Source organism: Rhipicephalus sanguineus, chromosome 3, assembly GCF_013339695.2.
Source record: "Rhipicephalus sanguineus isolate Rsan-2018 chromosome 3, BIME_Rsan_1.4, whole genome shotgun sequence".
Classification (NCBI taxonomy): Eukaryota; Metazoa; Arthropoda; class Arachnida; order Ixodida; family Ixodidae; genus Rhipicephalus; species Rhipicephalus sanguineus.
The window spans coordinates 955,410-981,392 of record NC_051178.1 but is presented as its reverse complement, the minus strand read 5'-3'; the positions used below and the strand labels follow the sequence as shown (position 1 = coordinate 981,392).

The 25,983-nt window shown below is 47.8% G+C and overlaps 4 non-coding genes across 4 annotated transcripts; 1 reads left to right on the top strand and 3 right to left on the bottom strand.

Annotated features, from left to right (window-relative positions):
- Positions 1 to 16,869: 16,869 nt before the first annotated feature.
- Positions 16,870 to 16,953, top strand: Trnal-uaa (transfer RNA leucine (anticodon UAA)). Its single transcript has one exon. It is a non-coding gene; the product is annotated as a tRNA-Leu (tRNA).
- Positions 16,954 to 18,272: 1,319 nt separating this feature from the next.
- Trnal-uaa (transfer RNA leucine (anticodon UAA)) lies at positions 18,273 to 18,356 on the bottom strand. The gene has a single exon. It is a non-coding gene; the product is annotated as a tRNA-Leu (tRNA).
- Positions 18,357 to 18,715: 359 nt separating this feature from the next.
- Positions 18,716 to 18,799, bottom strand: Trnal-uaa (transfer RNA leucine (anticodon UAA)). The gene has a single exon. It is a non-coding gene; the product is annotated as a tRNA-Leu (tRNA).
- A 4,882-nt stretch (positions 18,800 to 23,681) lies between these two features.
- Positions 23,682 to 23,765, bottom strand: Trnal-uaa (transfer RNA leucine (anticodon UAA)). Its single transcript has one exon. It is a non-coding gene; the product is annotated as a tRNA-Leu (tRNA).
- Between the last annotated feature and the right edge of the window lie 2,218 nt (positions 23,766 to 25,983).

The following is a 25,983-nucleotide window of genomic DNA, read 5'->3' as shown; positions in this document are numbered from 1 at the left end:
ATCGACTCAGGCAATGAAAGGCGTCGTATAGTGGAGCGCTCGGATAATTATGACCACCGGGGGTTCTTTAACGGGCGCTGACGTGGCGCAGTATCCAGCATTGGGCCTCCATGGAAATGCGGCGGCCGCGCGCGCCGGGATCGAACCCGCGCCTTTCGGTTCACTAGCCGAGCATCTTAACCACTGAGCCAACGCTGCGGTTAATGTATACGTAAGACATCCATTCCGCACGCTTATTGTGCTTGTAACTACCTGTTGCAACTTCCAGATATTTGTTGACTGCCTTTAAAGGGGTCATGAACCACTTTTCCAAGTAATGATCTAATGACCTTAGTATCAGAGTTTACTGCCTCCCGAATCGATTGCCGCAAAAATTTCTCGAATCCGTCAAGAATCAGCGGAGTTACGGGGGTTTGGCGCACGCTCCCAGCGCTTTCTCTCTTTTCTCGTGCCGACGAGCGCACTCGAAGCTAGACAGGGAGGGATGACACGGGGGAAAGAAGTTACGTCAGTGCGCGTCATGAAACGCGATCGCTCTCCCGCTGTGATTCGCTTGCGCGAGTGCGGCTACCGTGTACTGAGGAGTGCGGCGCCGGCAAGTGGCGGCACCCCGCGGCAAGAAGCGCATCTGATCCGAACGCCGCTCTCGATTTACGTCGGCTATCGGCCACTAAGCATGCTATGTCTCTTGTGACGTAAACTGCCAGACGCCCCGCCCACCGACGAGAGTGAGAACCGGCCTCTGTTTGAAAAGAGGGCGCCTGGGGAAACGGCAACTTCGCGCTCCGCTTGTGGCCTTTACGCGGCGCGCACTACTGTAGTATTTGGCAGAGCAGTTCATAGCCGTGTCAGCTTTCCGCACGATGTGTTTTTTCAACAAGCCCAAGGGGTGCTTCATGACCCCTTTAATGCGCGATTTTGCAATGTATGGCATTGGCCATGAACCTAGGATCTTGCAGGGGCTAAGTGGCATGGGCTTCAGTGCACCACACTGCGTAATAACCAACGTGTTTGTGTGATATATCTGGAGTGTTTTGGTGTAAGATACCGTATATTCTCGTTACTTTGCCCGCAGGTGCTTTGGGAATGTCGGATTTTGGGTTTTTCCGCAGAAATATTGATGTATACATATGCTGCACCGAGTCGCCGGCAATCAGCCTGCGTTTTGAATACTCTGCTGCACGCTCGTATTCTATATGAACCCTATTTCGAACTCAAATGACGGGTCAGTGCGAGGTGAGTCCAAAGGTTTTCAGATTTGACAGAACCATGTCGCTCTACGACCACGAGCCTAAACGTCTCTTATGGCCACGCCCGCTGCCAGACAGGTTTAGGGTCACGTCCAATTTTTATTTGTTTCTTGACCACAAGTATGCGTGCGGCCGAATGTGATGAGAGATAAAATCTTGACCATTATGCGAGGACACTTTCACATCTGGCGCTCCAGTATACGCGCGTGCTCAAGTTGATGGCCAGGATGTTAATTAATTTGTTATCAGACACGTGTTATCACACGAAGTCGGGCGCGGCTGCATAAACTCGAGTGGTCGTGCGTTCAAGCAGAATCGGAGTACAAAAAAAAGTGTCGTGAGTATCGACTCTGTCTCTTTCAAGTACACAGTCTGTTCACAGAGCTAATCAACCGAACTATTCGGACTCAGTCTTTCGGAGATACTTGTGACACCCTTGTACTTCAGACAGATCTAGAAAAAAAAGAAGAGGCGAAGGGGGGCGGAAGGTGCGTTACAACTTTCAATTGAACGGAAACAATGTAGAGGTCCTCAAGAGACAGCCTCCTGACTTCCCTCCGACAGTGCGGGCAAGATTAACGGGACAAAGACTTCCAGAACCATATCAAAAGGAGCAAGCTGAATAATACATGTAAGCGAAGGACAAAAAAGCAGGTAAGCTGAAACGGCTGGGGCGGTGACGGCGTCGTTCGATTAATGGGCGTACAGACGGCTCCGTTGATATTCCGCCCCTTCTGATTGATCCAGAAGACCGCAGCGTGCTAAGAAAGAAAGAAAGAAAGAAAGAAAGGAAGGAAGGAAGAAAGAAAGAAAGAAAGAAAGAAAGAAAGAAAGAAAGAAAGAAAGAAAGAAAGAAAGAAAGAAAGAAAGAAAGAAAGAAAGAAAGAAAGAAAGAAAGAAAGGAAAAGGCATTTGCGAAGGTGCTTTGATATATCCCTCACCAGCTGCGGAGCGCTGTAGTGGTGCCGAAGAAAAACAAAATTGAGCGGCATCTTGCGGAGAAAGGTTTAATCAAATAACTCGAACACTTCGCTTATAAGTTGGATGTTTTATAAGTGTTGCGCCCCTGAGAACAAAATTTGCCACCGTAGCGACCTGTCGGGAACTTTCGATTGATCTTCTCGGTGTCAGCGCTCACATTGTCGGTCTCGTATCGCGCAAGCGACTAAACCTCAAAGAAATTGCAGTCGGAGAGATTGATCGCCTCCTGCGTCTCGTCTATAAACAGCGCTTCAATGTTCTGCTAAATCTCATTACACCTTCTAGGCGCTTAGTTCATTTAGAGTGGCAGCAGAAAAACGATTCGTGTACATATTTTCACGTCTTAAAGAGCTATAGATTCTCAAAATAGGCGTGCGCACGGAAAAAGGGTGGAGGAGGCTAGTCACCTAAGAGGAGGGGGGGAGCGCAAAGTCTGCCCCTTACATTAACTTAATAGGGAGGACGGGGGCGCTGCGACGAACACTCCACTCCCCCTCCTGAAGGGGAACCATGCACAGGCTTATGATTCTGAAAGAAAAAAAATTGGCAGATCCCACGTACCGTGGGAATCGATATTATGCGAAGCATGCGCGGGATGGTGACTGTGGCGTAATTTTTCACACTGAGCGAAACGTTACGGAATGACGCTAGAGAAATATGGATGTGGTATACGCACACTTATATATGCTGAAGAGTCGCATATCTATTATATAACAATTTGTTTACAGTAGCGTAACGAGGGCAACAGCAACATGGGTGTTACCAACGCCAGACGCGGTAAGCTGATATGTAGTTTAGAAGAGCTTCCTAGTACCTTCGTGATATGTAGTGCATATATTCTTCAATACTGGATAGCGCGAATCCGAACAGGACAAAGAAGGAACACAGATGCATAGGACAGGCGTTACTCGCAACTAAGCTGCATTCAGGGAAGTTTCCCTGGATATATACACCGCCGAGTGGCACACGCAACCGCACTGCACGTACGTTACAGTCACAGTTACAGTTTTAATGATTATACTTGTCCGTTGTGACGGAGAACGCACGCACGTTCCACGAATCCGTGTGTACGTGTAGAAGAAGTTCTTGACAGTTCTTGAACAAGGTCATCATCACCATAACTAGTGAGCACCCCAGCTGGACCGGACTTGTTAATCGGATACTTTCGTGATCGCGGTATGAGGAGTCCAAGTGTAGTGAAGGGCGAGGTATAGTGCAGCTGGTGGAAATCCTGGATGCCTCTACGATGAAATGATCTATGATGCCTCTTGTCGTGGACGTGGCAGCGACGTCTTCTGATGCCCTGTCCACATCCAATAGCTCTCACGCAGTGTAAGGACCAAGCGTTGTTGGGTCTTGATAAATCAATGTTGAAGTCACCGGTAGTGATGAGAGGCCTGGTTCTCTCAGCAGGTTTATTGTAGGAAGCATTGACGCCGGTTTTTGCATAATCCACGTGGTCCACGTTGCGGATTACGTGGAAGAGTGGATGGTAGTTGAGCTTGTTCCAGGAGTGTTCTGTCTTCAGTTTCCTCACTTTCCTTGCGTCCGCCACGGTGGTGTAGCGGTTAAGGCGCTCGGTTGCAGACCCGAAGGTCGCGGGTTCGATCCCGGCCGCGGCGGTCGCATTTCGATGAAGGCGAAATGCTAGATGCCCGTGTACTGGCGATCTCGGTACACGTTAAAGAATACCCGATGGTCAAAATTTCCGGAACTCTTCGCTACGGCGTCTCTCATATGATATCGTGGTTCTCGGACATAAAACCCCAACAGTTATTATGATCATCACATTCCTTGCGTGTCATAGTGTGTGTTCCCGATTACTGTGTCGGTTGAGACTCTGTATCACCTGTGGCACATTAACTCTGGTTTACGGGTATGTGCCACACGTGACTGAGAGAAAGGGTTTCATGACGTACGCGACAGGTATTTTGCGTTATTCATGTCATGACCAGTGAATCGTGTTCGTCATACACTGATCCCCTGCTGTGCCAATTTTGGCATATTACAAGTTATGGAGACGACCAGGAGAGCGCCCAGACGTAGACGGCTAGATAGATAGATAGATAGATAGATAGATAGATAGATACGTAGATAGAAACGGCCAAAGTGCCTGAGGTCCGCTAAGAAATGCTTCGCATTTAATAAATGAAGGACGAGAACAATGACATGTCCAATCGCACAAGAACAAAGTTGGCACTTGTATACACGGCGACAACTTTTCTTGGTGGTACTGTGGAAGCTACAGAACCCAAACGCTTGCCTTCACGCGCGCCATAAAATAGTGCCTATTTTTGTTGTCCAATTTTCGGATTGCCTTGCACGAATAAATAAAGCTTTTTTTTTCATTATCAAAATAAAAGAAACATGGTAGGCCGTTGGTGGGAAAAATTGTTGTGCACATTATATTTCTTGGAAGGTACCACGTGTTTCGTACGCCTGTTCTCGCAGTAAACAAGGCGTCCCCGATGCCGGCTGGACCATGTGTGGCCGCAAACTCGCCATTTCGTTCTCCGAGAAAGACATATACTCGAAATGTGACATAAAGTGGCTGTCAAAATATACGAAGCAAGTTATCTGCAACGTCTATGCAGATAACTGTCTATGTAAGGTGCCGCCAGCCTCAATTGTCGACAAATGCTGCGAGCAAGCGAAGGCGAAACTGGAACTGAAATCGGCTGCAAGCTGCCGGACTACTTGCGTAGCAGCGCTAATGTGCAGATGCCCCGCCTTCGTAGCCGTCGCTCCACTGCACAAAAGAAGTCTCTGATTTAGCAGCGAAGCTCTTCTTGGTCGACTCTTTGCCGGCGCCTGTGCAGCGCTGGTCACGTGGCCTTGCGGTGTGGCGAGAATGAGGCTCAATAAGAAAGGGGGAAGGGCTACGCTGTGCCGAGAGTGTGTTGGCGGAAAGGGCGGGAAACAGTGCTTTGCCGAGAGAAGCGACAGTGAAGCTAGGTCGAAAGGTAAAGCTAATGGGAGGCGCACCAAGGGGGGCGAGGATGACGCTCGACGGAAGGAGCGAACCAATGAGGGGTGCACCAGGAGGGGGGAGGGTGAGGCTCAGTGGAAAGCGCGCCAAACCCAACTGTTTGCTAGAATTTAGTCAGTGAGGGGCTCGATGGAGTATAAGGAGAGTGTCGGTATTTGGGAGTTCGCTCTTCCAGAATGGTCAAGACTGCTCGTGCTCCCAAGGAAGAAGCCGCCCGACGTAGGCAATTGAAAGGTAATAACCTGATGAAGGGGGCCATCAGCCTCGCTGTATGGGCGGCTTTCACGGAGGGGAGCTGCCTGGCTTTCTTATTTCGTTTTTTATTGTTCTCTCGCAACCACGCTGCAGTTTCATGAGATCAATTCTGTTTACCATTTCATTAAAAACAAGAAGCTCTTTGGCCAAAACTCCGTATGAAGTACGAGACAACGATGATGAACAAGAACAAAAATGCAGAATTGGCCTTTGTCGCACCGTGTTTCTGTCGCCCTGTTTTTCTATAGCGGCATACCAAACAAAAAGTTTATTTAGTCTTCCTTTGGTTATACTTGATGTCCAATATTGTGTCAAGAAAAAAAATGAAAGCGGCATTCTTTCGCCAACGAAGTATTGCCTCTCCAGGGTAAGTATACCTATAACAGTTTTTCCGTCAGATTACCTTGCGATTAATAACGACCAGCATTAAAGCAACGTCGCCTTGCGCGACCACGGAGAAGTAAATGGGCTACGTTTGTCGAGGCGCTGGTCGCTTCGGTGGTGCCTCGTAATACACCGTAGGCCGGTTTTCGTAAAGTGGACAAGAACCATGCGAAGATTAAACGACATTCCTTTCGTGACCTGTCGGCGCTTCTTTATAAAGAGAAAATGCGTTGCACTAATGTCTGTTGAGGGAGAGTCGTGCCCGTAAATGTTGCTAACAAAGGGAATCGCTATCGTAGGCTTAATGATCGCGTTTTCAGGTACAGCGGCCTCGATTATAAATCGCCTTTGCAGCGTAGTTTCCGCTCTTAACGCGTAATCAATCTTCCACGTGCCTTACGTTGATAAAAACTTTGTCGTCATGTTAATCGTTTATTTGTGCTTCGGAAGTTGGTTCTTTTTTTCGCGTAGTGTAGCATGGTCTTGGCGATGACGCCGGCGGGCGAACGAACACAGAATAAATGATAAACATTTCATATTTCGCAAACTTCTGCCTTCTACAGTACACAGCCACAGTACTCAGCTAATACACGCGATAATATGTGTGGTTGTTCGATCGTTAAATGACTGAAGCTTCTAACCGCTTTTATGCGTGTGTCGCCAGACATGCGGCATTCAGATAAATTTGAAGAACACGCAACTATCGTGTATTAACGCATTTGCTAATTGATAAACTGATAAAAAAATTGGGGCAACTACGCACTAGTGGTGCAAGGATTGCAGAAACAGCGGAGACGGTGGCCGCGTCCTCCCCCTTCCCCTAATTCTCGCCCTCCCTTCCCCCTTCCCTTGCTATACTGCATATTATTAGAGTACAGCAAGTATACACCATGTATACTGTACTTGGCTATGACATGCTTTAACCTCTTCCCTCCTCCTTTCTCTCCTCCTTACCATTACTTCTGTTTCCGACCCCCTTCCTATACTGTACCATGCATGGCTATGCTATGCTTTCTTTCTCTCTCTTTCTCTTTTTTCTGTCTCTTTCTGTCTCTCTCTCTCTATGTTAGGCTTAGAATAATTGGACCTAAATAGGCTTAATTAGAGCTATCTCAATTAGTCCTAAGTAGCCTTAGCTTAACCAGGAGTCAATTAATTAGGCTTAAATTATGCTTAATGACTCTTCGTTATTATAATTACACCTATTTAGTCTTCATTATGCTTGAGTAATTGAGTAAACATTCCGTAATTAGGCTTGACTAAGCTTAACTAGTGTTGATTAAGCTTATCTTGGCAACGCTCAGTGACGCCAAGCTAGGCGCCAGTTTTCTTTCCGCATCGCACGGCATAACGAAAAGCAGCTCCGCTGCTAAAAGCCTACGATGTTTTACGGTAGGTTCAAGAACCGTGTTCTGATAACAGAAACGGAATAGGAAAGTCGTGTATATAGCGATAGCCAATAGAACTCGTGGGGCAATATGCGTTACGTTGGGTCGTGAAGGGGTACCCTTACAAACGGAAAACATGGCCAACATTGTGCCTTCCCTATAATCCCAATAAATGCAGGTAACGTTGTACTTTCAATTTAAACAAAAATGCAACTCCCCTCTGTATACATTATCAATATTAGCAATACATAACTAAAATGTTATGATATTTATTTACATACTTTTTTTTCCTTGCATGTAAATCCACGAGGGGTTCGGGAAGCAAGCGTGCTCTTTATCTCGCTCAACTATATGAAGTCTATCGCATATTTGCTGTAATCGCCTCCCCGCCGTCCACAAGCACTGCTCGCCCCTCCATTGTAGTACATTGTCAAGCAGGACGCAGTAGACGAGGCCAAGTTTCTTATAAGAAGTTTCCCATCGTTTGTGTTAGCGCGATCGCACCCGGAAGTTCACCAGCCGGAACACAACAGAATATCCACCGCACAAGTTGTCACATTATTTTGCTCAGGCCATCCGCTTATTAGACTGTCCAGCACACGTTACGCAGTGGGCACTGCTGATTAAGGAATGTAAATTCGTCGCAGTGGAGTACGCAGTATTTGACGATTACCTCTTTCCGAGAGGGTGTGCTCCTCAACGCGACCAGGCCAATCGAGCTCTGCTGACTTTTATGGACCAAGTGGATCTGGCCATCCGTTTATAGACGCCTTTTTTTCGTGGTTTAACTTACTTTTGTCCATGTCTTGGTAATTTTTTTTCTTTACTTTCCTATCTTCTTTCCTCTAGTGTATCTCTTCCGTCCTCCCGGAAGAGCAGACAGGCTTTGTGCCCCTCTATGTGGCAGTTGTCAGCCTGTGTGCATATCAAATAATAATCAATCAATCAATCAATCAATCAAACGTTTATTTAACGTGCCCAGGAACAACCGTAAGGTCTTTGTACTGGCGCACAAAAAAAAAACAAGAGAAACAAACAAAAATATCAGGGATAAAAAACGTTATAAACTTGCACATATACAACTACGCGCAGGAAAAAAAAAAGACAACAGTGTACGAGGCTATGTAAATGCAGTGCAAAGCTCGGAGCAGAACAACGACTGGGAGCTGTGAAAAACATCGAGCTTCAAAAAGTAAGCATTGTAAAGACGTTGTATCCTGCCAGTTGTCGAAAGAAAAATAAATAATAAAAAATGTCAACAGTGTACGAAGCTATGCAAGTACAGTGCAAAGCTCGGAACAGAACATTGACTGGGAGCTGTGAAAAACATCGAGCTGCAAAAAGTCAGCATTGTAAAGACGTTGTATCCTGCCAATGGTCGAATGTTCACAGAGGCAGGCGGTTACATGAAAAGGTCTATTCCCTCTGGTCAGCTTACGTGGAATTCGGAAATTGATACAGTTGAGCAGTACAGGGCAGGATATGATACCATGCACAAGCTTGTGAAGAAATAACAGATCAGCGCGATTTCGTCGGCAGCAAAGTGATGGCAATGATAATCCAGCAGCGTTAGAACGAGATCCTGAGTCATTTCTAGCGAAACGATGGTTGTAAATGCTTAGGAATAATAATAATAATAATAATAATAATAATAATAATAATAATAATAATAATAATAATAATAATAATAATAATAATAATAATAATAATAATAATAATAATAATACGCATCTGCTTATTAAAGTGAGACACGTCGCACAACAGGTATAACGAAAGAAGTTGACTTAAAGATACGTTAGTACTACTACAGGAAGACAAAAAGCACACGTCCTTGGACACCTCGCTTTAAAAACTTCTACTGTCTATACTAAAGCAGTATCGTTTCATACAACTCACTACTTAGGCTTCGCGAGGGGACGATTGTAAGAGACCCTTTTCGAACAGTGCAGGTGAACGTTCGAAATCTCGGTAGGCAACGCGACGATCAGCATGCGAGCGAAATGCATTATTCCGGTCCACGCTGCGGGCAGGTGACAATCTCTTATAATTGATCACTGTCTCACTCTCTCTCTCCCTTGAGACTTCCAAATCACCTTCTCTCGTTCATCAGTCAAGAACGACAACAGACGCGAGCCATTGGGCGACTGCTCATGTGATGGGCACGAATCAGTTTGGGACACGCCCGGCCACATTCGTCGAAACCTTTTTTTTTTTTTTTTTTGCAAACGTCCCGGCGTCTGGAGAGTGGGAGGGGATAGCCCGGTAGACGTGATCGCGGGCTGCGGCGTGTGCCGCCTCGTTCAGACGCCGGGACTGCGTCCGCGGAGGCTGAGCCCGTACCCATCACATACTCTGCAATACTGCAACATCAAAGGCTAGAACGCAGAGAGTACCCCCCACCACATTCAAAGCTCAACAAAGAGGACAGCACCATACTCAGAAGACTGCAGAGCAACACTTACACCCACGGTATACTGATGCACAGAGTGTACCCAACGTTGCATGACTACCTCTGCCCAATTTGCGGCGTACCTGACACCTTGGCCCACATGATCCTCGCGTGCCCGTGCAGCATACAGACAGATGCAACGCCTTCGCCGAATGCCAGTAACGCCGCTCAAGAAAACGAGGACCTTCTCGAAACGTGGGAGGCCAAGCTCGCCTCAGAGGACCTGGACCAACAACAACGTCTCGTCGCCAGGGCCAAAGAGGCAGCGAAGGCCAGAGGGTTCCTGGAATGAGGAGACCTCCCACCTAGGGTAGACGCGGGACTAGCACCGCGACACCGTTTCGTACAATAAACGTTTATTCCTCCTCCTTGCAAACGTGAAAGTACCCGGTTATTCACGCATACCGCCCATTCTGTCACCGGTGCTTCATCATTCTCTGGGACACTTTCGTTAGCCACTGACGCCGAAGCGCTTTGCACTGTGAGCGCACTGGAAACGATATTATGAAGTAATGAGGAACAAGCGGGGCATTGAAGTCGCATTTCCGGTTTGTATAACCTTGGGACCTACTCCTGCATATATCTGCAATTTTTTACCTTTTTGACGTTAGTAATAAAGATTGACTAATTGATTAATTCATTATTGATTGATTGATTGATTGATTGATTGATTGATTGATTGATTGACTGACTGACTGATTGATTGATTGATTGATTGATTGATTGATTGATTGATTGATTGATTGATTGATTGATTGATTGATTGATACCACCCATATCATTGAACGAAATAAGAACAGTGTGGCGGTGGTGGTGGTGTTATCTTTATTACACTAAAAATACGTTATATTGAAGGTCGATCGAAAACCAAAACCTTTGTTTACTTCATATTTCCATTGCTTTTTATATAAATATGAAAGCCGAGCTCGGGAATACACCCACTGAAAGATATTGCCCTCAAAGAAAACGCCTTGCGTGCGCATTTTAGTTTTTCGTCCGTACGTGCCGATGAAATATGCTTTTTCTTGGCAGTCTAATATTTACAGGCTGAAGACAACGACACGTTCTAATGCATTGACTAGAGGCACACCTAGCTACAAAAAAATACACGAATGATAAGGCAAAAGGAAATGAGAGGACGCGTCCGTCTGTCTTTTTCTTTTGCGTTTTCCTTCATCCTTTTTTTTTCTGTGCTAAGCAGATATGTCACAAGTCATTTAATTGGCACCAACTAACCCAACTCTCATCGCTAATAGTTCTAATGTATGTCTTCAAAAGCCTTCTATTACATCTATCTATCTATCTATCTATCTATCTATCTATCTATCTATCTATCTATCTATCTATCTATCTATCTATCTATCTATCTATCTATCTATCTATCTATCTATCTATCTATCTATCTATCTATCTATCTATCTATCTATCTATCTATCTGCTTCGCATTTCACTACTAAAGTGAAGCGCCACTACATCTACGGTGTTTCCACCTACAACCTCACATCAATAGTGTGTTCTGCCAACAGAATAAATCAAGCAGAAGAGCAAAACAGAATCAGATCAAGTGCTCCGGAGATGTATGATGCAAGGGTTGAATGATGCGAATTCCGGCACTCGCTTCCTCAACTTGATAAACGGCGCGCGTGCGGCGGACAAATTGGTTCGAAGTAATACAGAAACGAGCACTGAAAGAAAATGTCGGGCAAGTGCCGCTAAGACTATATCGAACCGAGCTTTTCACCGCAGAATAACATTGAAAAACGCTTCTTCCTCGATTTCCACGCAAGCAACGCTATTGATCATCACAATCCGCGCAGCGTTAACCTTTATCTCGGAAGCGATTCCTTGAAGCTCGTTTGTAATGGCGGCCGAATATTCGAAAATTTCGAATAAGGAACCGAATAGTGCTCTATTCGATTCAGTATTCGTTTCGAATATTGCATATTCAAATGCCTAACATTGTCCGAATATTTTTCGAATATATTTCGAATAATTAGCACCGACGGCGAAACCACGCAAGAACGAAACGTTGTAACAGTGACGATTCGTTTTTGTAGCGTTAGCTACACTTGCCTAGCCGGCGCCGATTTCGCGTGGAGCGTCATGAGCCGTGCTGCGCATGCGCGAGGATCAGTGATGTCATACAGCTGGGTCGCCGGAGCTGGCATCTCACACGCTCTCTGACAGCGCAGCGCGCGGCTCGCCACTGCTTGTCTGCGGGTTCAGGAGGAGTGGCGTCGTAGCCGCGGCAGACAAACTGGCGCCGGCGCGCGCGCAGACTCGGCCACCGCCGCGCGCGACTCGCCGCCGCCGGTCTGCGCTTTCCAGGGTGACGTCGTAGCCTTAGCAGAGGTATTGGCGCCAGCGCGCGCGCAGCTATTCGCCTTCGCTGTGCAGTCGCCGTTAGACACTGTGCTGGAGCCGCTTGATAGCGCCTCTGATAGGCGTTTGCAGGTGGGTAACGCCACGGAGAAGGATAGCGCAAATGCTGCTGAACGGCGCAGAAAAGCCGAGAAGCTTATCTCATCCGATCCCGAAGTAGCTGCCTGGCAATTAGCGGTTCAGCGTATGAAGAATGAACAGAAGAAGGCTAATAATCCGAGACAATCTAGAAAGCTTAGAATAATCAGCTGAACCTTTGCTAACGTTACGTATATCCTGGCATAGCCGAACTAAGCCACTGCAAATTTTTTATTGCTGCAGTGATTGAATTGTTCCGATGAATGCAGCCGAAACGTTTACGGGACTATCAACGCTGCATTGACCACTGGATGAAGGCGTTTTTTGTTTAAAGCCCCAGTAGCGGCACGGCAGCTCGCCGTTTGCCGTTCTCAGGCTGCCGTGCGCGAACGGTTTCGTTCGCGCACGTCAGCCGTTCTTTGCCATTCGGAGAATATATCCGAGGCCTATTTTCTCGCCGTTCTCCGACTGCCGCAGAGCGACGTGGCCAATCAGCAACGGAGGAGCGGTTGCCATGACTACGGCGCGCCGCGTTGTCTGCTTTCGGCTTTCCGCGTCGTGTGCGTATGCCACGGGACGCTTCGAGCTGCTTCCTTTCTGCTCCGCGTTTTTCACGCTAGAAGAGCGGATGTCGTCCATGTCGTTGCCAGGCATGCTTCCAGCAGTCAATATAGTGTTTTACTCTGTCCGGCATTAAAAAAAGCATCGCATACAATCAAATGAAGTATCCCCAAGCTAGCGTCAGGACAAGTGGCGCCAGCTATGGAGGATCAGAATCAACTAACAAACGCGTAATCTATGTCCTCCGAGCATTTACAAGCGCCCATCTCGACTAGCTAAGACTACAGCATCGATTATTTGACTACGGCTCTCAGAAACAGCGCCTAACCGGCACGAATACTTTGCTGTTGAAGCTTAAGGACATGAATCTAGTGCAAATGGAAGCATCAATTCGGAGCTTGCAAACTACAGAGCATACAGGGGCACTTGGTAGATTCGAGGTGGACGACAACCTCTTTTGACAGTGCGGCCATGTTTTTCGGAGGCTCGCCGGAGAAGCTTGCCGTGGAAGTTGGACGGCTCTCGCGCGTGCGGCGACGGCCGACGTTCTGCGGCACCGCGCCGTTGCGGCAGGCTTGCCACTAGCGTGAGCGGGCCGACGGACGGTCGCCGCCGCTGGATGCCACCACCGCGTTGCACAACCGTTGCGCAACGCGCGTCGGAAGGAGCAACGCGCAACTGTTTCGCATTGACGGACGGACGCCGCTGCTGAACACCGCGTTGCACAACAGTTGCGCAACGTGCGTTAGAAGGAGCAGCGCGCAACTGTTGCTATGTGCCGCTGCGCCATTACGTGATTGCTGAGAGTGTGAGGAGGAGAAGCCAAAGCTGGCACCGTTCCAGGGCACGGACGGACGACGTACACCACGAGTATGAGACATTAAAGGCTTTCGCCTTAAAACAACCCGGACAGTGAGATGGGGGATCACACCGAGCAAGAGACCAAGAAGGCCAAGGCTAAACCGGCGAGGACACGTTCCCAGCGCGAGAACAAGTTTGCAAGTGGACGGCGTGTGAGCAGCCTGAAGGCGGCGCGTGGTGCCAAGAAGGCTACTGCCTCCAAGCGCATTAAGAAGGACGACAGGGAAGGGGAGGAGGAAGAGGCAGGCTCTGCTTAGGAGGCCTCGACGGCAGCCGCCAACGAGGATGGGTAAGCTGACAGCAAGGAGAAGAACGACGAGAATTACGAGGAAAACAATGACGGGGATGCAGGCAGGGCTCGGTAAGCAGGTTCCAAGGATACCAACGCTGATGACAAGGGGGAACCAGAGGCCAACAACAAGGAAGAGAAGGCAACCACAGAGAGCGGCAGCAAGGCGGCTGCCACTACGATAGGCGACAAGAAAGTGGATGCTGAGCCTCCATTTGCCAAGGAAAACGCCGGTACCGTGGTGAAATGGCGGACGAACTGTGCCGACGAGTGGTCGTGTACACCACGTGCGGTCCGCCGCAGCCAAGGGTAATGGCTACCGGGTCCTCCTCCCCAATTTCACCGAGGAGGGGGGAGCAGTATGCGAGCGGCGGCTGCGAGCGTGTCGATAGTAGAAGAGAAGAACGATGGACACGGGCACGCTCGCGGCTCGCGCTCAGCGGCCGCTGACGGTCCGTCTCTGCTGTGCCTTTGAGGCAATAGGACGTGTTGCTCGGTGTGTCGGCCTCGTCTCTGAGGGGTTCTAGGCGATTGCTGACCCGGGCCCCTACACTGCGTAGCTAATATCTGGCTGCTTCGGTCGCGTACATCTCCGAAAGTGCGCAAGTATAATGCAGAACAGTCTGTTCAAGATTAGAAAAGATAAAAAGTAAAATAAATAACTAGCGATTGTCCTTCATCCGCGAACCTAGAATTTTTTTTCTTAATTGGAGACATGAAAAATAAATCGAATCCTCCATAGCCCAAGGACACGCCAGGGATTAATGTGGTGCCCATCAGGATCGCTGTATAGCCCGGAGAAAGACTCAGCGATGCATAGCTCTTCGCACTTTCTATCCGGCTACTGTCAAATTTAAGAGCAAAATTTTGCAGATGCAATAAATGTACACGCAATCCATGCACTAGTTGCTCCTCTCTTCGCTCACTCTCATGATCGCATAACACCTTTCACCCGCCAAAGATAACAAGGCAAACTTTCTTCCTAAACTCAAAAGCCTCTGAGCATGACGCGTGACTACGTTGATCACCGGGAAACGCCTGCGCTGCCGCTATAATCCCTTGTTTCGCATTTTCACCTGGAAAGTTCATTCCCAGTTTCCTTGTTTTCAGGAAGGCGCCGAGTTCTGCGCATATTTCTCACCTTTCGAAGCGTGAAAGAGAGGGAGTGCCACAACCCTGGGCTAAACAAATAACCTCTGGCAGAAGAGAGCGTGCATTCCCTTGTCCTGCTTATGCGGTACGCTGCTGTATGAGAGAGAGCGTCGGGGCAAAGAAACTCGGGCGATCCGTCTTGCGCCGCGCGTGCACGCTTCGGACGCAGGGCTACCAAAATGAAGCGTCCGGGCTCTCCACGCCCTCCCCAACTCCGTGGCCCTCGAATCCAGCACCGCCCTCGAGCGCGTGCACCCCAGGCCTTGATCAATGTGGAGAACACGAGCGCAGCGGGAATGCTGCGAGCTCCGGGAAAGAGAGGAAGAGACGGAGGGGGGGGGGTCTTTTGTCCTAGCAGCAGCTGCTGCTTTTTCTGCGGCAGCACGCGACCTTGTTGTGGACCAGGCGGCGTGTGAACGACGACAACCCTGTTTGGGCATTGTCCGGGACCCTGGCAGACACGTGGCACGCAGCCAAGCGCCGAAGGGCGCGCCCCCTTATTTCTCGTTCACGCGAGGATTGCATGATTAGCGAAAGTTACGGCCGGGCCGTGCCACCGTGTTCCCATTGTGGTGTGTACGTGAAGTTTGGTACGCATAATGCGTGCGCGCGGGTGCACGGGTGCACGCTGGAAAAGCCGGCCAGGACTCTGGAAATGGTCCCCGAGGAAATTATGTTTCGTTCCTGAAACATGCTGCGAACATTATGTTGGTGCATAGTGAGGACAACATAAAAAACGGGTTTCTCGGATTTGTACCTCACATGAGACAGAGGAAGAGAACTAACATCGTTTTTTTTTTTTACTTTATTGGAAGGCAGAAAATGCAGCATACTGCTATGTGGCCGCCTACATACGCAAATCTATATGAAAAAGTAGGTCAGGAAAGGCAAGCCATTAGAATCAGAAGTAAGATGAAGAAATATTTATTTATTTATTTATTTATTTATTTATTTATTTATTTATTTATTTATTTATTTATTTATTTATTTATTTATTTATTTATTTATTTATTTATTAGAGAGTCAGAGTGCTACTGCCTGTTATCAAATCGTTGTATATGCTTTCCAGTATACATTGAATGCAGCCAAGCCAGCAGAGCACGAAACTGCAGACCCTCACAAGCGTATTGTCTTTACGACTGCATCTAGCAAGCAATATTTACAATTGCGTGGCAAACGAGAGCATGCTGTGTACGGCTTGTGTTGAACCTGGAGCTGTCCGAGTAATCATTGCGTCCTTGAAAGCACAATAAAATGTGTCTCTATTCGCTCAATTAACAATAATCACATATCGACTACATACAAAGATTGCGTCGACCTGACAAAGGGAAAAAAAAGATGGTGCTGTCAACGACATTCCCCCTGAGCAAGTAACGTATTAAATAAATTATGACATTAACGTTAATTTTTGTCAATCATTTAACAAAGACATTGAACGGCGTTTCCATTGTAAGGCGTTATTTGGTTATGCTAGATTGCAAAGAGCAGACGGGCATGAGGAGGACGAAGGTCGTTTCGGTAGACTGCCGTCAGAGCCACAAATTCCTTATTATACACGTGGAGCCAACGTTATGTGCCAACCCGTCGCAACAAGGTCTGTCTTCCGAGAGGAAGCTCCTCTAATGCGTAGCGTGGTCAATGCTTTCGATCCTGTTCCAGAATAACGGGCACATTTAGAAGTTTCTTAGTCTTTACCCGACTTTTGAAGAATTCCTGAACCGTTTGAAATAATGTGCTGTTGTTTTGTTTTTTTGCATGTCAGCGCAATTCGAACGTCACGAATTCTATTGTGAATACCTTACAAGAGTTACTGGCAATATTTCCACGTATTATAGAAAAAAAAAGATGTCGCCAGGATGGCCGAGTGGCCTAAGGCGCCGGATTTAAGCTCCTGTCCTCCTAAGAGAGCGTGGGTTCGAACCCCACTTCAGACAAAGAGTGTGATTGTTTTGTTATTTATCCATTACGACGGCACAGAGTAGAAGCAGCGGCCTGCCAAGGTAAGGTAGTATGTTGCAGTCCTCAATGATATCTTCCTATACGATGTAGCCTAATGGGAGCAAATTGTAATAATGCTTGTTAGTCTGACGTACGAAAAATTTTTAGAAGCGCACGATGACAACTTACATCCTCGGTTACTGTGTTACATGGGTCCGGGGTATTTAGTTCATCTTCGCGTGCAGCTAACCCATTCATTATCGTCAGGCTGTTTTCGTGCATCTTTATGTTCAAGAAATCAAGTCATATGTTTCTTCAATACTATGGACGATGTTCCTTATCCGATGAAGATTTTTGTCGCTCCGGCTACTGGAGACGTTAGGATCGCCGGGCGGTCTAAGTCACCGGATTTAAGCTCTTGTCATCGTAAGAGGGCGTGGGTTCGAGCCCCACTCCTGACAAACATTCTTCGATACACTTTTCCTTGTTTATCTCAGTGTATCTCTTTATAGAATATCTTTATTTATGGTTCACTTTCCTGCTTCCTTGATAAGTCTGCTGCCTTCAAGAAAATTTTAAGAGTGTGACCCGCTCATAAAAAGAAAACTTAATTTTTTAACAATTTAGTCTTCCTCGGACACTTCCATCCGCATATTGTAGCTGGGTGGGATGACGAGCGACTTCCAATTTATTACCAAATTTCGGGCCTCGAAAATTAACTATGGTATGCGCCGTTATTCACACTGGATGCAGATGCCGACAGGACGCAAGGTTTACTAGCCGCCAGGCAATGCAGTGGGAGAAGGGGAGGGGCTTGTCCTCCTTTCCTTCGCTGGCTCCAAGCAAAGTAATTTCTTCTACTGAGATATACCTGAAAAGTACAGCGGACGACAACCACCGCTGGATGCTCTGGCGCTGCAATCGGCTTGATATATTTCTCGTCGTCTTATACAAGGCGCTGGAGAGTTTTATCAGTTTGATATTGTAGTGTCATATACGCACTTGCCCATCACATCTAAGCATTGCCAAAATGCTGCATCTCTCACTGTTGAAGAGACCACGTTGACAAAGACACACATGTGATTATGGCAGAATAAGAGCCCCTTAATGTTCTGTACTGTGAAACAAAAAATACACGATACTGTAAGTCGTGATCGTGTAGTTCAAAGGGATTTCGCACCGCAGACTACCAATTAATTTTATTTGCTTCCATTAGGTTAGAGCGTGACAAAATATATCATGTGGTCTGCAAAGCATATTATTACGGCAGCACCAGACTTCACCTCTGTCGTGTCGGGCATAAAACGAAATAATGTGTCAGAAGTGGGGTTCGAACCCACGCCCTCTTACGAGGACCAGAGCTTAAACCTGGCGCCTTAGACCACTCGGCCATTCTGACTACCATGACTGCCGAAGCGCTACCAATGTAGATCTTGTCACGAATCTCTGGCAACAATAAATAAAGCTCTTATTCTATTCTTGGAAGACGGAAATGCACAAAGGATGATTGACTTTAATGCATGAGTTTATTGTAGACAGGGAGTAACTTAATATACTCTGTACCTATGCATAAAAAAACCGAGAATACAAATCAACATTGCGTACTTCCAAACAATCATCGTACTGCAGAACAAAAAAGTTCCAACGTCTTACTTTCTTTAGGCTAGGGCGTAATTTATAAGATATCTGCTAAGCATACTGTCATGGCAGCACCACATTTCGCCTTTGTGGTTTCGAAGCGGCATAAAATAAATATTGTGTCAGAAGTGGGGTTCGAACCCACGCCCTCTTACGAGGACCAGAGCTTAAACCTGGCGCCTTAGACCACTCGGCCATTCTGACTACCATGACTGCCGAAGCGCTACCAATGTAGATCTTGTCACGAATATCTGGCAACAATAAATAAAGCTCTTATTCTATTCTTGGAAGACGGAAATGCACCCAGGATGATTGACTTTAATGCATGAGTTTATTGCAGACAGGGAGTAACTTAATACTCTGTACCTATGTGTTGTAAATGCGGTGTCAAACCACCACGTGATGTGTGCGCTGTCATTGAGCATGCGCCAAGTTTCTGTTCCTTGTTTTCTGTCGCATCCTTTCCCTTTCCACTTTACTTATATATATGCGTGCAATAAACGCCTTTTGGTTGTTCTCGGCTGACACGGAATCATCAACGTCTCCGTCCTTTCATGACGGCAGCTAGGCTGCCTCCGCTATGCTACAGTGGCGACGAGCAAAGAAAACACCCACGCGGTCAAGCAGGAACCCGAAGTTAAGCATCCAGTGACAACCGGATGACAACGATGGCTGACAACGATGGCCTCCTACATGCTTCCCAGCTTCGACGACGCCACAGATAAGTGGAAACCTTACCTCATCAAAGTGGAGGCTTATTTTGAAGCGAATGCTATTTCGGATTCCGCTAAGAAGAGGGCACTTCTAGTAGCTGCACTTAGCACCTCGACGATCCAAATCCTGATGGGGAAAATAGCACCTGCAAAGCCCAATGCCTTAAGTTATGATGAAGTAGTCAAGGTGTTAAATGACCACTACGACCCAAGGCGCAACGAAATTGCTGAAAGCTTCCAGTTTTTCAACCGCTGTCAGCAGGAGGGAGAAACCATTCAGGATTTCGTCGTCTCAATCCGACGCATTGCAGACAATTGCAATTTCGGAGATTCTCTGAACAGGCTACTTAGAGACCGAATTGTCTGTGGTGTGCGTTCGGGTGCTGTACAGAAGCAACTTCTGGCAAAGAAAGATTTAACTCTGGAGGAAGCCGAGTCGATAGCAGTAGCCGCGGAAACTGCCGAAAAAGACGCCAGGACAATGTCTGTAGACGTACCGCCTGTTCTTAAAGTGGAAGCGCGTCGCAAACTGCCATCGCGATCAAGCATGGAGTGCTCAGAGCGATTGGAGTGTGGAAGGTGTGGCAGTTCTAGACATGATGGCAACAGCTGCAGATGGAAGAATGCACGATGTTACGCTTGCGGCCTGAGGGGTCACCTCGCTAAAATGTGTCGCAGCCGCATTGGCAAAGATGTTGCCGCCCCTCGGCGACTACCTCACGCGAAAGCTTTGGCGGTAGAAGAGGCTTCGTCAGAAGAGGACAGCAGTGGTAGTGCTCAAATTTGGACGTTAGCGTCAGCACGAAAGAATTCTCTTGCGCCGCCAATAAGACGAACGTTCAGTTGGGGAGGCGTGAACTTGTCCATGGAAGTCGATACAGGTTCACCGGTTTGCGTCATATCACGGCAGCTTTTTGAAAATCACCGCAAATGCTGGCCAAAGTTGAAGCCTTCGCACGTAAAGTTATCATGCTACAGTGGAAGGTTGCCGGTGATGGGTGAACTGCAACTGTGTGTCAGATACCGCGATACTTCTGTTGACTGTTCCCTTGTGGTTCTAGACTGCCCCGGACCAAGCTTGTGCGGCCGAGACCTACTAATCCTCCTGGAACAAGCTGGCGCTCCGGTAGTGAGAGTCGCATACGAAGACGAGGCGACGGCTTTTCGAGCGGAGCACCACAGCGTCAACGCCCTACGCCACACCTACGAGGATGTTTTTTTCGGAAACCTTGGGCTTGATCAAAGGACCACCAGCCAGCCTCCTGCTGAAGGACGACGCGGTCCCCAAATTCTGTAAGGCGAGACCTATTCCATATGCTTTACGTGACAAGGTATCGCAAGAACTTGACAGGTTAGTGTCGTTAGGTATAATATCACCAGTCAAGCATTCTAACTGGGCGACGCCCATTGTGCCCGTTCTGAAGAAGGACGGCTCGGTCAGAATATGCGGAGACTTTAAAGCTACTCTCAATCCCGCTTGTGCCACGGAACAGTACCCGCTTCCAGTAATTCAAGATATCTTTGCGTCATTAGGAGGTGGCCAGTTGTTCAGTACGCTCGACTTGCGGGACGCATATAACCAGGTGGCTCTGGACGAGGATTCCCGGAAGCTCTGCGTTATAAATACTCATAAAGGCCTTTTTTGTTACAATAGGCTTCCTTTCGGCATTTCTTCCGCGCCAGCAATATTTCAAAGAAAAATAGATACAATACTGGCTGGCCTACCTGGCGTTCAGGCTTACTTGGATGACGTTCTGGTCTCTGAAACGGTTGGCGATGGCGGAGCACGGTTGCAAAATGTGTTAGAACGGTTCAGAGAACATGGCGTGAAGCTCAGGTACGATAAGTGCAAATTTAGCCAACCATCGGTCACTTATCTTGGGCATCGCATTGATCAAGCCGGCCTTCACCCAACTGAGAAGAATGTAGATGCTATCGTAAATGCACCTAGTCCCGAAAACCTAAACGAGCTGCGTTCGTTTCTTGGGATGATAACATTTTATTCAAAGTTTTTGCCGAACATGTCAGATACGTTGTTTCCATTGTACCAGTTGTTGGAAAAAAACGCGCGGTGGCAGTGGAAGTCATCCCAGGAATCTGCATTTCGCAAGGCAAAGCAGTGTCTTAAAGATGCCGAGGTACTGGTGCATTTTGAGCCATCAAGACAACTGAAGTTGGAATGCGACGCATCCGCTCGTGGGATAGGCGCCGTTCTTTTTCACACAATTGGAGGCACTAACAGGCCAGTCGGATTCCGGTCAAGAACCCTGACAAAAGCCGAAATAAATTATTCTCAATTAGAACGAGAAGCACTGGCACTTGTTTTTGGAGTTACTAAATTCCGGGATTATCTCCTAGGTCGAGAGTTCGTCCTGGTTACCGACCACCAGCCACTACTGGGACTGCTGAGACCCGACCGCCAGACGCCTGCAATGGCCGCAGCTCGCATCCAACGGTGGGCCCTCTACCTGGGAGGTTACCGTTACAAGCTTGAATATGCCCCAGGAAGGCAGCTACTGAATGCGGATGCTCTGAGCAGACTGCCGCTGCGGTGCCAAGATGCCGCCACGGAACCTGAACCCGAAGAGTATGTATTTCTTTGAAATGCCTGGATGAAGGGATAGTCACAACGCGCGAGCTGAAGGAGCTGACAGCCAATGACTCGATCTTATCCCGTGTAAAACAAAACGTGTTGAACGGTTGGCCGAAAGGTGCAGTACGTCTTGACCCTGCCTTAGTGCCTTTTGTGGATCGCCAGTTGGAGCTATCTCTGGCACACGAACTTGTCTATTGGGGACATCGTGTCGTCATACCTGCCGCAGCGCGGAAGCGGTTGTTACAACTACTGCATGAGACTCATCAAGGCTCCTCGGCAATGAAAACAGTGGCGCGATCGTTGTTTTGGTGGCCAGGAATAGACCGCGACATAGAGTTAACAGCAGCGCAATGCACTAATTGCATTGACAATTTGCCTATGCCTCCAGCGGCCCCGCCTTTAAACTGGCCACAAACACAAGAGAGATGGTCGCGTGTTCACGTCGACTTTGCAGGGCCGATAGAAGGTAAAATGGTCCTCGTAGTAGTGGATTCTCACACGAAATGGGTGGAAGCGGTGCCATTGAACCAGGCTACTTCGGCAACCACGATTAACTGTCTGCGTGACATATTTAGCCGTTTTGGTGTACCAAGAACACTAGTGTCTGATAATGGAACGCAGTTCACCAGTAACGAGTTTGCAATGTTTGCTGACAGAAACAACATTACGCATCTAAGAACCGCCCCTTTTCATCCGCAGTCAAATGGAGCGGCCGAGAGGGCAGTCAGGACAATCAAGGACGGTCTTCGGAAGATGAAAGGCGGGAAGCTCGAGCATAACCTTATGCGTTTGCTGCTCAATTACAGAAGGACCCCACAGAAAGCCGGACTATCGCCATCGGAAATGCTGCTGGGGTACCAGATACGGTCACGCCTGGACACGTGCTTCCCTGCGACGACTGCGCCCAATTCTAAAAAGGAAAGCGACGATTTGTTACCACCAACGAACTGTGATGTGCATGTCCGCAACTACGGGTCCAACGGTAGATGGATGCCAGGACGTGTAACAGCTACATCGGGAGGACGGATGGTCACAGTGGAGACACCTCAAGCAATCGTGCGGCGTCACATAGATCAAGTGCGTACTCGTAGGGGATTTTCGCAAGACGAACCACTGTGGACCCATCCAGGTGATATCAGCAAAGGCAATACACCAAGCACAACGCCACTCGACCCACCGCCACCCGCGAACCCCGATGAAGCTGTGGAAGCGTCACCCCAAGAAACTCTCCCAGTCACCGACCAGCCTGAGCCTGCTGCAGTCCCAACACCCCTGGCAGCTACGACGGATCAAGAAACCGCACAACCGCTCCGGCGCTCCACAAGAACACGCAAGCCAGTGCATCGTTTTTAAGAAGGAAGAAATGTTGTAAATGCGGTGTCAAACCACCACGTGATGTGTGCGCTGTCATTGCGCATGCGCCAAGTTTCTGTTCCTTGTTTTCTGTCGCATCCTTTCCCTTTCCACTTTACTTATATATATGCGTGCAATAAACGCCTTTTGGTTGTTCTCGGCTGACACGGAATCATCAACGTCTCCGTCCTTTCATGACGGCAGCTAGGCTGCCTCCGCTATGCTACACTATGCATAAAAAAAACCGATAATACAAATCAACATCGCGTACTTCAAAACAATCATCGTACTGCAGACCAAAACGTTCCAACGTCTTACTTTCTTTAGGCTAGAGCGTAATATATAAGATATCTGCTAAGCATACTGTCGTGGCAGCACCACATTTCGCCTTTGTGGGGTCCAAGTGGCATAAAAATAATTAATGTGTCAGAAGTGCGGTTCGAACCCACGCCCTCTTACGAGGACCAGAGCTTAAATCTGGCGCCTTGGACCACTCGGCCATCCTGACTACCACTACTGCCGGAGCGAGGCCAATGTCGATTGCGTTAGAAGCTTTTCCAATAGTAAACAACGCTCTCGTTTTTTTTTCCTTTTGAGGCAGAAATGCACTAGAGCAGACTGACCTTAACGCAGGTATTCATTGCGGGCGAAGCTTATGTTAATACTCCGAACTTATGCAACAAGGATACGGAAAAAATCACACCATCTCCCGCTAAAGGGGACCATGAGGCGATGCGAAGCAGTGTTTCGGCATGTAGAGCCCCTGTTCTAGAGGTGGAGTGGTGAGGGGGAAAGGGGAGAGGGAAAGTGGAGAGGGGGAAATGAAAGGGGAGGGGAAAGGGAAAGGGGGTGGGGAGAGGAGAAGTGGAGAGGGGAAGGGGAGAGGGTTTGCGCATGTGCAGTAAGGGTGGTCACGCCGCACACCACCACCACCACCGGATTGAACTCCGCCATAAGATGCTTCACATCTAAAAAAGAATATCAATCACCATCGTGTACTTTAAAAATATTATCACACTTCTGACTAACATAATTACTTTCATTTGCTGCATATCATGAGGTTTTCGCGTAACACAATATACTGTATATGAAGTCTGCAATACATTATCACGGCAACAGTACACTCCACATGTAGCAAGAGATGAAGTAGCAAGAGTGGTAATCATTACCGAGGTCGTCAGAAGTGGGGTTTGAACGCACTTGTATGAGAGCCAGAGCCTTAAATCTGGCGCATTAGACCACTTGGCCATCCGGTATCTTTCAGCATGATGCCAATGGCTATAACAAATCGACGTCAACACCGCTACAGTCCTCAAAACCGAGTGGCTTTAGTGACTGATTGCCGGCGTAATGAGAGGCCTCGCGCGTACCACCACCCTCCATTCTCCGTCAGCATTATATCGTTACACCCCTTACACCATTTCTCTCTTTCTCAGGCTAGCTAAACCTACGCGGTTCTGGTTAGCAACCCTGCCTTCCTTTCTGCTCCTTCAGCTCCTTCAAGAATAGCGTAAAAAACGATGCATCTTTCCTCTTTTCAGCCCTTTTGTAACCTTCGCTGAGCGTCATGTAGCGACTATGACGTGCGACCGCAAAGGCTGCCCTTTTCTCTTTCACTCATTCTCTTTGTTTCTCAAGTCGGCATACGAAGGCTTGCAGATCCGTGCCTCTTATTCCTGCCTTGCGTCGTTGAGCCGTGGTGAGTCAAGGATTCCGGAAAACAATAACAATAACCATATCCCCGTCCAACTGCGCACGTCTAGCACACCCTTCGTCAAGCCGTCTGGATGGACAGGTGGTTTACACGATGTTGTCAGACGACGTCTGGCAGCAGTGCCAAGCACCGGACGTGGCAATTATATTTAATGAGCTGAAAATACGACGACACGGGCGCTCGCGCAGAAGACATCGCCTCCGTCTGAGACGTCTTGTAGGCTTCAATTACGCCCTCTCATTCTGCAGGTGTCCGGTTGTCTTGGCGTGAGACTGAGACAGTGGCACTGCATCGGTGCTTATTAAATCAGCGACACCGCTTCAGGCGATGAACGCAGTGTCGCGAGATATGAAGAGCAGAGGAAGGCAGACCTGGTACCACCCTCGATGTGGTCGCCACTTTATTGTTGGTCGCTATTTTTTTATCGTTAGATATATAGCGGTATACCATTAGTATCAATTCCTTGCGTTCGCACTTTTTTTTTAGACAGCGTACACTCTAAAAAAAGAAGAGGAGTACCTGTTGCTCTTTTTGTTGACTCCTGAGTTGCCACACTTACAACTCCTTTTTTAACTCCCTTTAAGGACACAAGTTAACCCCCCCTTTTGGAGAGTCGCGCCTCCCACAACTCTCCTAAGAGAGTATAATGATCTCTAATAGGAACTTGACGTGTATCTCTAAAAAGAGTGACATATGTGGCAAGTCAGAATTCTTCAATAAGAGTAACACGAATCATCTTTTTGCTTAAAATGTATTTAACCCGTCATTTTACGGAAAGTGCCAGCCTGTGAGCGTGAACTACGAAGCGTTGCGGTGGTAGCCGACTTAGCGTTTAGAAACTTGCCTATCGTGTCTTCAAGATGTTAAAACTATGCCTCGGCCGTTTTCTCATGTCTGTAACGTTAGAGCCGTATACGCTGTTCTTTTTTTTGTTTTTTTTTTTTGCTGCAATTCAGTTCCATGTGTGTGGCAAGATAAGGCTATAGGATTAACAAAGTTGATAGAAAAGTGC